This window comes from Aedes aegypti, chromosome 3 (assembly GCF_002204515.2).
Source record: "Aedes aegypti strain LVP_AGWG chromosome 3, AaegL5.0 Primary Assembly, whole genome shotgun sequence".
NCBI classification, from domain to species: domain Eukaryota; kingdom Metazoa; phylum Arthropoda; class Insecta; order Diptera; family Culicidae; genus Aedes; species Aedes aegypti.
Genome location: NC_035109.1, coordinates 381,551,673 through 381,562,712, shown reverse-complemented (window position 1 = coordinate 381,562,712; position 11,040 = coordinate 381,551,673). Strand labels below are relative to the sequence as shown.

The 11,040-nt window shown below is 34.5% G+C and overlaps 1 pseudogene; it reads right to left on the bottom strand.

Moving 5' to 3' along the window:
• Positions 1 to 8,965: 8,965 nt before the first annotated feature.
• On the bottom strand, positions 8,966 to 9,671 carry LOC110678278 (annotated as a pseudogene).
• Between the last annotated feature and the right edge of the window lie 1,369 nt (positions 9,672 to 11,040).

Below are 11,040 nucleotides of genomic sequence, written 5' to 3'. Positions count from 1 at the left end.
CCTTATGAGCCATAAAATTTTGGTCAACTGCAAGGGACATGGGGGTCTTTAATTTTTCTTTGGTGTAACACTCAATGCTGAATATTATTAATTTACAGCTTATTGTTTGACTTTCACAATAAGTGACCAGCCCACCAAAGTCTGCCGTATTTATTTTCCTTAATAAAATTTGCTCCTTTGTACATCTGGTACTTTTTTTTGCTTTATTAACGTGCATTTTAACACATGTGACTACCCGGTCAACCAGTCAGTGATTTTCGATAGCGATCGATATAGATTCGTTTTGAACCGTTAGCGATCGCCATCGTTGGTCAAAGATCTATAAATCATTATGAAGACTGGTTGGTCGGGTAGTTCTTCACTCACATCTGGTACTTCTCTTGATGTTTACGTCCAGTTTTCCACCGAGTATTGCCATCAGCACTCTACGCAAATAATATCCTATTCAACATTCTCAGCCACAACATGATTTTGGCAACACTCACAAGTGTTCGAAGATTAACAAAGTCTTTAACAACTTCAAACAAGTCCCCAATAAATACATCTTAAGTATCAACATCACTAGGACTTCCACTCTATATACCTGTAACCATTTACTTCGTTTTAATAGAATTCATTGTTAATCTGTTTATTGATTTCTAGGTCGCGTTCGACTTTGTAAAATCTCGCTGTGGCAGGTAATATTATGTATCCGGTAGAAATCAAGACCAACATTTATTTAAAATTATAGTTTTCTCGGGCCCCGAAAGTCGCAGCTAATATAGAAATAATGCGCTGTGTTCATAAAAATCGTAAGAATGCAGCGCCACACTAAAGTTGAGGCGCGTCGCGAGTCTCACTAGCGCGATCCGGTTTGGTGGCGGTGCGACAATATCAAAGACTTAAAACGAAGACTCAAAACGAAGCTAATAAATACAATCAAGTGTAAGAATTGCGGACAAGGAGCCTATTTTTTTTTTTTGTAAAATTGCATGGCATGAAAAGGAGATGAATTTCCGATTTTCCTGTTCAATATTGCATTTTATCTCATATAATCCTTGATTTTGCAGACGATGATTTCATTGGAATCGATTGCAGTGCAGTAGAACAGGGTTTCACTATCTTAAAGATGGACAGCTATGATAAGCTTGTAATGCCATTTACTCTACCCAAACGTATATGGTTACATGTAGAGAAAGTGCAAGGTTCAGATGTGTTGGTGCTGAGGCAGGAGATATAGTTGCTATGATAGTATTGGTATTTACAGCATTGATGAAATATAGCTGCTCATCACCTGATTTAATCGATAATTTATACGAAGAAAAATGCTTCAGGTGGTATTTCAATATTTAATCAACACTTTCAGATACAGCATTATCAATTTAGCGACCATATTTTGGGTATTTCCACAGACAAACAGACGTCACACTCTCACCGATGTCCATCGACCACCTTTTTAACGACCATTTCAAATATATGGTAGGTGGCCAATCCACCACCCGCAGCGCTCGCATCGTTTTTGTTCGCGTTTGACGTTTACACACTACCGCCATCTGTTGGTCCATCGGCCAAACACAAAGATTTTAGCATTGGGCGTAAATGTCCTCGTCACTATGATTTTTATCGCGATTTGTTCTAAGTGTTACGTCTGTTTGTCTGTGGTATTTCTTTCACCACTGGACTGTGAAGTGCGGCCTCATAAGTGCAAAAATGTGAATAAAAGTGCGGAATTGCATCGAATTACGTTGGTGTCTTCAGAACACTTATTCTCTGATTTACAAAGCATAAGTCCCCCGATGACACCTACCCGATTTGATGCCATTGCGCACTTTTATTGGCGTTTCCGCACTTGTAAAAACTTCTGCGATAGTCCAGTGGTGAAGGAAATGCGCAATACATGAGATTTATATTCTGAAAAAAATCACCGATCTTCTCACCCGCATAATCATGAACCATATTAGCACTGTTTCCAATATTGTCTACAACTACTTCAAACAATATCTGAACCTTTCCGATCAACATCCAGAATAACAATATACCCACAGTACCACAGACTGTTTTGCCAGTATGGGAAACGGTAATCAGACAAATAACAATGTGGGGAATAGGCGGTTAAGTTATGTAACCATGAAAAATCATCGATTTTATCGAACAAAATTTTTCGTTTACCGTTCATCAGATGGTAGACATACTATCCATTTTTCACTCAATCTACCACAAACGAAACAGTTCTAGAATTGTAAAACAATATATTTGGAATAAAAACGTTTACAATTTGTGAAATTATTGGATTACGGTAGTCAACGGTATATCACAGACCAACAGACGTCACACTCTCACCGATGTCCATCGACCACCTTTTTAACGACCATTTCAAATATATGGTAGGTGGCCAATCCACCACCCGCAGCGCTCGCATCGTTTTTGTTCGCGTTTGACGTTTACACACTACCGCCATCTGTTGGTCCATCGGCCAAACACAAAGATTTTAGCATTGGGCGTAAATGTCCTCGTCACTATGATTTTTATCGCGATTTGTTCTAAGTGTTACGTCTGTTTGTCTGTGGGTATATCAAAGCTATGCCATACTATTATAATGAAACAAGACAATTCGTGTATCTACGAACAAATGTTGTATTAATATGTTCAAAGATTAATATTGCATTCACTAAAATAAACAATGTAAAATCAATCATAGTCGATCTCGTCCTAATCAGCGGTAAAGATTCCGACCCCCACCTTTAGCTCGATTGTGTTTTGTCTGTGGGCTACTCCAGAAACTTTGCTTCCGCTGAAAGTTGCGAAACAGGTTCTAGTTGAATTCAGAGCCTAGATTCAGCATTGGGGATGATATTCTGGTTCCACGATCTTACGGCGCTGTTGTAACATCTTTCAGAAACTCTTAAAAAGAAAAAGAACATTGTCAACTCTGACTTCGATGAAAAATAATAATAGATATGTTGCAGCACCACTCTGAAGTCCTGAGAAGTATGCACTCCTTTTTTCACTTCTGAAAACACAGAAACCAAATTAAGTACGTTGTTTTTGAGCAATTTAACATGAAATATCTTACCAAATCAGCTTCGGCACTCGAGTCGCAGAAATGAATAAAAATATGGCAGTTTGACTGCTGAAAAATTTTCTCCGATTTCACAAAACGCACACAAGTGCAATATAACTACTCCGCGTACGGTATATTTACTATCAAACCATCAATCAATATGAAACTCTCGATTTTTTCGGGCGAACGGTTTGTAGAATGTGAACGACCCACGGTACCCACGCTCATTTGACGTTTTCCACAGTTCCATAATTTTTGTTTGTCCCTTTTTATTCGATCGGTTTTGTTTTTGTTGTTTGCATCAACAGTTTGTTGTTGTTGCAAATTTTGCATCCAATTCGCAGCGATCCGAAAGTGATTTTATTACAAACTCGATCACCGAAGTTCCCCAGTAAGTAAGTGTTGTGATAACTTCCCGTCGCGGAATCGGTCCACCAGGCAGCGTGATGTGCAAGTTGGAGAGAAAGGGCGAACTGTGGCGCGGTGACGACGCCAAACTCACCTTCGGCAAGAAGTTCAGCATCTACGCGTTTCTGTTCACCTATTTGATCGTGCTGACCAAGAAGAAGGGCGACGAAACCTACCTAGTCACGGACTACTGTCCACGTGCCCTGCTGACGGTCAACTCCGGGGATATTGTGCCTCAGCTGCCGACCAAGGAGATGCAAGCCATCGGAAAGCACCTGATTATAATGACGCTGATGGAGAACCACGAGAGAAAAACTATCGAAATGATCATCAGCTGTTCATCGGAAACGGAACGCGAGCGTTGGCTCAAGGTGACGGAACCCTTGTCCTTGGAAATCCCGACGAGAAGATCTACGAGCAGTGGGACTGAGGATTTACTGGAATGACTAGAATTCTTAAGCGTTCCCTCGAAAAATCTGTGAAGAAATCCTTGAAGAGCATGTATAATTTTCCACCAGTATTTATTCAGAAAGCGGGGAAGGGAAAAGGGACTTAAGATAAAATTTTGACAGAAAAGAGGCTCTAGAGACCTTTCATTAAAAATAGGGACTTTTCTTTTTAGAAACCAAATTAAAAATAGAAACTCTAAAAAGCGGCCTGCTACCAGCCCTGCTACAGGGATTCTTCCGGAGGAAAACTCTTCAAGAGTTCCTTCAGGGATTCTGCAGCAGTTTTTTAACCCGTATAATGGTCCTAAAAAAATTAAACTCACCGCTCACAGCGAATACTTCACGGATTTCAATTATTTTTGTCAGTATACTCGTACACATATCTAGTTTCTAAAAGTGGCCAAAGTTTCTCGGGAATGTTCCTGTGGTCGAAGTTATTCCGATGGATCACTGGATCAGGCGGGGTGAGAAGGGTACTGGGCCTTTGTGCCCCTGTAGGAACGCAAATTTCAAGTTTCAGATTGTTTCCGGAATCGGTTATGATTTGGAGAAAACGCAACAAGAAAACAACCTTTTGAGAAACTACTAAATTGGATAACCATGTTTTCTTAATTTGATTACCATTTCTGGATCCATGGGCGCCTCATATTAACTTTAAAGTGATTAATTTGTAACTAAACATCTGTGCGTTTATGGAAATGCATTTTTGTTAACTATTATGTTTAATCTCTACTTTTCAAGAATTGAAACGGTTTAGTATGCATCAAATCTATAGCCGGTTCTTCGTGGCATTAAGTCCAAGTGTCCTCCGGCCACAGGAATATTCCCGAGATCCTCTGGCAACTTTTAGAAACTAGGTATGTCTAACAGTATACTGACAAAAAAATATTTGAATCCATTAAGTATTCGCTGAGTACCAGGAGCTCCTACAAGAATTTCTCCAGGGATCAAATTGGGTCAAAAAAAGGACCTAATTGGTACCAATAAAACAAACAAAAAATGCTTAACAGGAACTAGAAGATAAGATCTTTATTTCTCAGAGAATTTTATCAGACATTTATCTAAAAATTTGTCAAGATATTTGTTTTTAATTCCTCGTTAATTACGACAAGTATTACTTTCTTGAGTAACAATGTGATAAATTATACCAAATCCTGGTGAAATTATAATATAAACTTCTAGATGTCCAAAATATCAAAATAAATGTTGGTGTATAATAGGTCTCCCCCCAATATGGTCAAAGAAAGGTTTATTTAAATTTCGGATAGAAAGTGAAAGAAACAAAAAAATAGCAAAATAGCTTTAATAACAACACATATTAAAGGAACAAGTCAATTTGCAAGACATTCAATTATAATTGGTATTACTATAAAAAAATATAATAAATGCATGACCTGTTACAATAATATAATACAATAATACAATTTGGTCGTTTGAAATAAATATTTCAGGATGACTAAGTTTAGCACAATTTAAAATTCTTAGAGAAGTTCCTATTATTCCGGATCATACTCCAAACATTAAATATAAAGTTCCAATATCTTTACGATTTGTTGAAAATAATTATTGTCGCGTTTAATTAGCTGAAGTTTTGGCGTAAATTTATATATATACCAAACCAAAACCAAATATAAGAATAACCATGAGTTTTCATTATAATTGAATATATAACTATAATATATTCATAAATAGTACTATAGAGTAATTAAAGTTGAATAAACAGCAATAAATAAAATAAATAATAGATTTATTTCTTCTAAATTTTGGATAACTAGTCGTTTAGGTAAAAATCTTAAAAATGGAGGCATTTCTCCTAATGATAATAAATTGAAGAATATAAAAAAAATCATATAAGGATTTATTATTGAAAAGTTAAAGATTTGATTAAAATTAAACAATTTAAAATTATTGAATATTCAGATAATAGATACAGATAAAAAAAAATAATAAAAAATAAGTTAGTTATAAGAGCTTATTATTTATTATAGGTATTTATATTCAGCCAATATTATTACTTGATGAAAAAACTATTCATTTACGTAATGATGATTGATTTAATCCCCCTAAAGCTCCAATATTTATTGAAAGTAAAGATGTAAAATGAAGCAATAATATTTAAATTATAAGAAATAAGCATTAAAGCAGCATTTTTTTTGTTAAGATGTTAAAATTAAATTATTAATTCAATTTAATCTTTCTATAACTCCTGGGAATCAAAAATAAAAAGGAGCTACTCCTTTTTTTATTATTTTTTTTAATTAAATGATATTAATTTAGTTAAAAATAAAATTTTGTTTATTGTACCTTGTGTATCAGGATTTATTAATAAATTAATTATTATATTATTTTTTCTCGAAGTTTAAAACTTACTGTGGAATATTTTTTTTTTATGATAAAATTAGTATATTTAATGTATATGTACTATTTAAAATAAAAGGCTATTCAAGGAATTCGTCATATAATAAATTCACCTATCTATCATCAAAAATATGTTTTTTTTTTGAATTCATTTTAAAGTCCAACCTGCCCACTGATAAATTATTAAAGGGCCGGACTATTTTGACTGTGCGAAAGTAGTATAATCAGTAATTGAAGGCTTGTATGAATGATTGAATGATTTTTTATAGATTTTTTATTAAAAAGTTAAAATGTAATTGAAAAACGTGAAGAAACCATAGATTTTTATTTTTGAAACTTATATTAAACATAAAAATAAAAAAGGTATATTTTAATGAAAAAATTTCTGAGGTGGTAATAAAATTAAAAAAAAAACTTTCATGTTTTGTTCACATTAAATTATAAATATTTGATCCAGTTATTGATTAAAATATTAAGTTACTTTAGGGATAACAGCGTAATTTATGTTAGAGTTCTTCTGTTCGACCTATGAATTCTTACATGATCTGAGTTCAAACCGACGTTGGTTTCGATCTTCATTTAATTATTATATTATATAGTACGAAAAGACCCTAATATAAGAAATATAAATTTTAAATTTATGAACTATATTACTATTTTGGCAGATTAGTGCAGTAAATTTAGAATTCATATAATTCAATCAATTATAAATAGTATTGTTTTATATAGATTATTTATTATCATTGATTGGAAGTTTATTATTGGTAATTCCTGTAATAGTAGTGGTAGCTTTTTAAACTTAATTAGAACGAAAGGTTTTAGGATATATGCAAATTTGTAAAGGACCTAATAGAGTAGGTTTATGAGATTATAACAACCTTTTAGTAATGCTGTAAAGTTATTTACTAAGGGACAAACTTATGCTTTGTAACCAAATTGTATGTTTTATTATTTTTCTTCATTGTTTTCTTTATTTTTGTCTTTTGTGATGTATTGTTTTTATTTCTAATCTACTGTCTACTTTTTAGTTTATTAGGATCAGAATTTATAATATTAATAATACTTATGTTATTATTTTTGTAATTGAATTTAATAAATTATGAGTCATTTTTGTATTTTTTAAACTTTTTGTGTTTGTGAGGGAGTTTTAGGTTTATCTATTTTAGTTTCTATAACTTGAACTCATGGTAATGATTATTTTCAAAGTTTTCTGGTTCACAATGTTTAAATTTATTTTTATAGGTAACTATATTTATTTATTTATTTCTTTTTCAATGTTTTTGGAATGGTTCAAAATTTAGTTTTTTTAGCTACTTGATTATTTATAATGGATCATTGAAGGTAGTTTTTGCAAGTGCTCACCGCATCAAAACAAAGGCGCCACTGTATATGGGATTTAACATTGTGACAGCATTGCTGTTCTGTCAAACACACAAGACTACGGTGGCGCTATCTATGCTTTCCATAGCGGCCGTTTTGGTTATTTTAATGATCCATTAAAATTAGTTCTAATTATTATTTTGTGATATCTTTTATTATTTTAGGATAGATATGATTTCGTATGGGTTAATTTTATCAAGTTTTTAAATTTGTGGATATAATATTGGCTAGAGAATATAAAAATATAAAAAAGCTTATATTTTACGATGTTTTGGTTCATTGTATATACATTGAGCTTAGAGAAGTAAGTTTCGGGCGAAAAACTGTTTGAACAATTGTTTGATTCAATTCATTGTTTATTTATTTGAGGGAAATTTAAATTAACTCATTTATACAGCACCCAGGCTATCTGGGGGCCATCTGGTGGATCGGTCGAAAAGTTTTTTTTTGTTGGGGAAATCTGCGTTTGATTCAGGCACCTGGATTTCGTCTTCATTTTCACTATAACTTAATTAACATTTCAAACAACATTGCGTCTTGATTCACAAGGAAATAAATTTCGTTATGACAGATTCTCGGAATATACTGAATCAACGTTCTGAGCAGGCCGTGAGTCTGATATGGCTTTATTTCTGTTACATTGCAATAAAATAAAGGCAAAAGAGAACTTTGTTTAATTTTATAATTATATTTCCCTAAGGAACAAAGTAAGAATTCAAAATACATCTAGACGATTAATATGAAACACGATGTTGCTCTGCTGAACATTTATACTGGCATTATCGACTTTAAATTGGCGATTATCCAACGATCAGATATTCAACTTCATCGACGAATTTCTCGATCGGTAGCAATTCCATATGGGACAGTTATGCTTTTATGGGCAGCACAGACCCACAGTGTTTTGACTGTGCGAAGGTAGCATAATCAGTAGTCTTTTAATTGAAGGCTTGTATGAATGTTCGAATGAGTTATATATGTACTGTCTTGTTTAAATTTTTTACAGAATTTTATTTTTTAATTTATAAGTTAAAATGTAATTAAAAAACAAGAAGACCCTTCTTCTTCTTGACATTAACGTCCTCACTGGGACAGAGCCTGCTTCTCAGCTTAGTGTTCTTATGAGCACTTCAACAGTTATTAAACTGAGAGCTTTCTTTGCCAAAGTTTCAATTTTCGCATTCGTATATCGTGTGGCAGGTACGATTATACTCTATGCCCAGGGAATTCAACGAAATTTCCTTTACGAAAAGATCCTGGACCGACCGGGAATCGAACCCAGACACTTTCAGCATGGCTTTGCTTTGTAGCCGCGGACTCTAACCACTCGGCTAAGGAAGGCCCCTAGATCTTTGTTTTTGGTAATTGAAAATTTGAAATGATTTGATTCTGCGGAGGAATCATCTTTTCCCGGAGGAATCATCGGATTCTGAGGAATCTTCCGATTTCTCGGGGGAATCATTCCAATTCTTCGATCCACTTTTTTAGGCGTCAATACGGAATGTGCAGCCGTATCAAGCTTTTCTTTTGAGGATTTGAATTCCATTATTTTTTTTCGTAATCCTAAAACATTAGAGAAGATCCTTTCGGGCATTGCTACTTAGTAAACGCAAAATAACACCCGGAGAAAGCGAAGGCCTGCCATTTTTCACTTTTCCTCCTGCTTAGAATAGATCAGGGTCAGGTGGCACTTGCCGCAGTAGTGACGATCTTCATGGGCGGCCATGACGACTCTGGCACAGCAGGTCTCGCTGGAGCACTCATGAAATAGATGGTGGATCTTTCCGTTTTTGTTGACCTAGTAGTACTTGAGAACGGCAAGTTTGACCTTTTCCTCATGGGGTGAAGTAATTCTTCTTGCGCATCTTGACACCACCGCGGAGGCGCAACACCAAGTGGAGGGTAGACTCCTTCTGGATGTTGTAGTCGGACAGGGTGCGGTCATTTCCCAGCTTCTTGCCATCTAAAATCAAATGCTGCTGATCTGGCGGGATTCCCTCCTTGTCCTGGATTTTGGCCTTGATATTTCTTGCCCGTCACGGATCCTTCGCACCAGGAACGAGTTGTGTGAGGTGCTGATCTCTAACAATTTTGGGGTTTGGCCTGGAATTAAAACAAATCGGATTGATTATTAGTGATATATATAAAAAAAATCCACAAAATACTTACATTATTCCGTCTTTTAAAATAATGAGGAGAAAAGAAACAAAAATACAAAACATAAAATCCGACAACGAACTGTCAAAAAAATAAACGTCAATCAGACAATTCGATGTGCACGGAAAAAAAACTACACGGAAAATGTTTTTACTGGGTACCCGACTGGTCCCCAAAATTTAAAACCGTTTCTTCGACAGTCCAAGGTCTTACTCTTTAAGTCTATGATCAAACCATAAGACTTCAATGTATGTGTGACATCTTTTCATGATACTAAACAGTATACAATCATATTTGAATGTTTTGCCAAATTTTAACCATTTCCGATATAACCCTCGTAAGTTTAGAAATAGTTGATTTATTCATAGTTTCCAAATATGGACTATATGGAACTGATTGATGGCAATTAGCTATACGGTAACAGTTAGCGATACAGTAGATGTAGTGTGAGATATTGCGGCGCTCATTTTAAATCCACTTCCAGCGGCGGCGGTAACGCGCAGATTATATGCGCGCAATTCAAACGCAACGTCAAATTTCAAGTAGGCTTGGATTGTTCCGTTCTGCAAGGACGCAAATGTTCCAAATTTGTCAAATCTGAAACATTTGATGATTTTTATTATCACTGCGACGGTATATCGAGACTTTCAGATAAACGCATTCCGTGGATTTATCTAGCAGAGCATAATACAGTATAAAACCGAAATATATTTATAGTAACACAATTAAGCCACAATGTTGGAAGCAGTTAACGTATGATTTATGATTTAAATGTTGTTTGGAAAATTTGCCAAAGCGTTTTTTGCTATGCGGGCAGTCAACCATTTGAGAATCGTCTTTACCGATTATCCGGGCATTACGCAAATCACACGAACTATCATACACATAAGTGATTGCATACTCACAAACGTTGTTTTTCTTTCTAATAACAATTACCTCCAAAACTTTTTTTTTTTCTTCTCAAAACAAATAATTAACAATGAACATGTAAAAATCCGCGACAGGGTATCAGCAAAATTCGATATATTTAAATACATTTATAAAGAACGATATCGAGGTTTTGGCAAAGATCTTCATCATTTTTTTAGACACATTTTCAGTAACTTCATGTTTCTTGATGAATCGATAATGTTCGCTATCGATTATTAGCTATTATTAGTATGAACGTCTTTAAAGGTCAATATATCGAAATGTAAAGAAAATTGAAGAAAATGGTTGAAAGACAATTCAATACAGTACCAGAATTAC